The sequence below is a fragment of the Ptiloglossa arizonensis genome, unplaced genomic scaffold (assembly GCF_051014685.1).
Source record: "Ptiloglossa arizonensis isolate GNS036 unplaced genomic scaffold, iyPtiAriz1_principal scaffold0023, whole genome shotgun sequence".
NCBI lineage: Eukaryota > Metazoa > Arthropoda > Insecta > Hymenoptera > Colletidae > Ptiloglossa > Ptiloglossa arizonensis.
In genome coordinates, this window is record NW_027478393.1 from 1,948,083 (window position 1) to 1,950,582 (window position 2,500).

The 2,500-nt window shown below is 50.9% G+C and overlaps 1 protein-coding gene and 1 non-coding gene across 2 annotated transcripts in view; one reads left to right on the forward strand and one right to left on the reverse strand.

Moving 5' to 3' along the window:
* LOC143154441 (uncharacterized) overlaps nucleotides 1–2,500 on the forward strand; it is a 42,442-nt gene that overhangs the window by 2,854 nt on the left and 37,088 nt on the right. The gene's annotated exons all lie outside the window — the stretch shown is intronic.
* Nucleotides 1,505–1,659, reverse strand: LOC143154477 (5.8S ribosomal RNA). Its single transcript, XR_012994113.1, has one exon. It is a non-coding gene; the product is annotated as a 5.8S ribosomal RNA (ribosomal RNA).

Consider the following 2,500-nt stretch of genomic DNA (forward strand, 5'->3'; position numbering starts at 1 on the left):
AGGCAACGACGCCGAATCAAAGAGAGCAAGGCGCCACAATCTTTTCGTCCCAACTCGACGTGTTCTGCAGTTGCATACGCGATGATGATCCTCTCTCTTCAATCGTTGTTCGCTCGCGTACCAGGGTAGGCGGGGATATACGCCGACGTGGACGGGTGTAAAAGAAGAACGAGCGAGGAGTGGGGAAACGACGTCGGGGCGCGAACGAGAGGTCTTATTCCTTCCCTCAGTAACGCGCTCGACGAGCATTTTCTCCCTATCTCTCACGCAGATTCTTTTCTTTTCACCGCATTCCCACACGTACGGCGTCGCCCGACGCAAAATCCCATCGGTGACGCTTACATGGTTCTGTCGATTGAGAGAGTTCTTCGCGTTGAACCGAAGAAAAGGAAGCCTGCTGTTTTCTCGGTGACAAGGAGAGATTTTCAAGCACCTCGCCAAAGTGTCTCTCTAATTGAAATTCGATGCGAAACGCTCGCTAGACGTTTAACCGGTTGAAATTTTAACGTCCGTCCGTTGCTTTTCCAGTAAAACATACTAAAGGAATACTACTAACACGCGTCGACTTCGATTCTACTTATTCTTCCCCTCTCTCGCTCACTCTCGATCTGACTCCTATTCTCCAGAGCAGAACGAAGAGAAGGAGGAGGAGGATAAGAGAACCCGGTGTTAGCAAGTCCGAGATGAATTCGAAAAAGTTGTCGTGGACTGGACGACCGGTTATACGCGCGGTCTCACGATCGACAACAGAGACATGGGGTGACCAACCTCTCGCTTTCCCTTCAGCAGTTTCCCTTCATTGTGGCAAAGTTTGTCGTTGCGTTCGAGCCGCTCCAAAGAGGATTTTAAGTACAGCACCGAAGGTTCAGAAACGTTTGCACGCACGAGCATATCTCTTACCAAACGAACCACATCGACGGGTCAAAAATTCGATTCGACGAACGTGGCCGAAGTCTTCAACGTTCGAAGATAAAGACCTCCCTCGATAGTGGTCGCGGTAAATTTGATGTGACATCGCGGGCAACGACGACCCCCGCTGGCCGACAAATCCCTGGGGCTGTGCGAACGACGACTATTAACAAATGCCACATTTCACGTGGTGGGGTGATTCATTTTTGTCCTCTATTAGTCTCTCGATTCGTGTTCCTTTCTCGACGTAAAAATCATTTCAGGCAACGTTGGGAGCGCGGCAAAATTCGATTCGGGCGAAAGACGAATATATGCGCGCGCAAACTTCAAAGTAATCGTAGGGAGCGGTGTTCACGGGCGGTCGTATTAAGTCGACGCGCGACGCCGCAACACTCTCGCGAGTCCGAACGATTACATATGGAGACGCGCAGGCAAATCGTTATTTTCGCACGTCCGCGACAATCGCCAACGAACTGCCCATCTTTCGCTCGTACGTAAGCATCTCCGTACACACCCGACTCTGAAACGTTTCCATTCTCTCCGGAAACGACGGCGGGGATTGGATAGCAACGCAAGCAGTATTAGGTTATGTGAACGACCCTCAGCCAGGCGTGGTCCAGGAATTTTATCCGTGGACCGCAATGTGCGTTCGAAATGTCGATGTTCATGTGTCCTGCAGTTCACACGTTGACACGCAATTAGCTGCGTTCTTCATCGATCCACGAGCCAAGTGATCCACCGTTCAGGGTAATCGTTATGCAATTTTGCGTTTAAATTCTCTTTGGTTCTAGTTTTGAAAATCGATGCCCGCGCCTCCGACCAAACGTAGAAAGAAGGAGGCTTGGGCGTCGCCAAATTGACGACACAAAGTCCCGACTGACGGAACACGTCGAAAGTTCGCGCACATGAACGCGAATCATTCGACGGCCGGGTGCAAAGTACATTGAAAAACCATCATGAATCGTGGGATGTGGAACCGCGGGGATAATCCCGATCAAAGGAACCACAGTCCTCACCGATTGAGCTGACGAACGCACGTGGGAGCGTCCAGATTCGAAAAAGGACTCGCAGCCGGCTCGAATCGGTCTTTCGTCCCAACTTCAAACCGCATTCGACGCGGTGCATGGGTGTCCGACTCGCTATCCGAGCTTCACAGCCGGTCCTCCCGAAGTCTTCGGACGCACATCGACGCGATCGTCAGTGGTTACCCGGGGTCCTCGTGCAGAGGTTCCAATCAGCAGGACGTTTCGTTAGAAATCGACGAAAGTCAGGAGAAAGCGGGATGCGAGAGAAAACGCAAAGAACGTTGCGGAACAAAGTCCGACGGCGTCTCGTTCCTCCTCGGTTATACTCTCGGGCGCTTTTACTCGAGCCTGGCTTCGACGAGCGAGCACACGTGCAGTCAGCATCTTTCTTCACGACCGAGGCTTCACGGAAGAATAGACGGCGGGTGACAAATAGTCGTGCAACGACCGATCTCTCTTTCTTTTTTCCGTTCAATCGTTCTCGTTTCATTATTATTCTCGGGAACTACCCTCGAATTATTATATATCTTGCACAAAGTAATGGACGTTTCTCTTTATTTATTTAT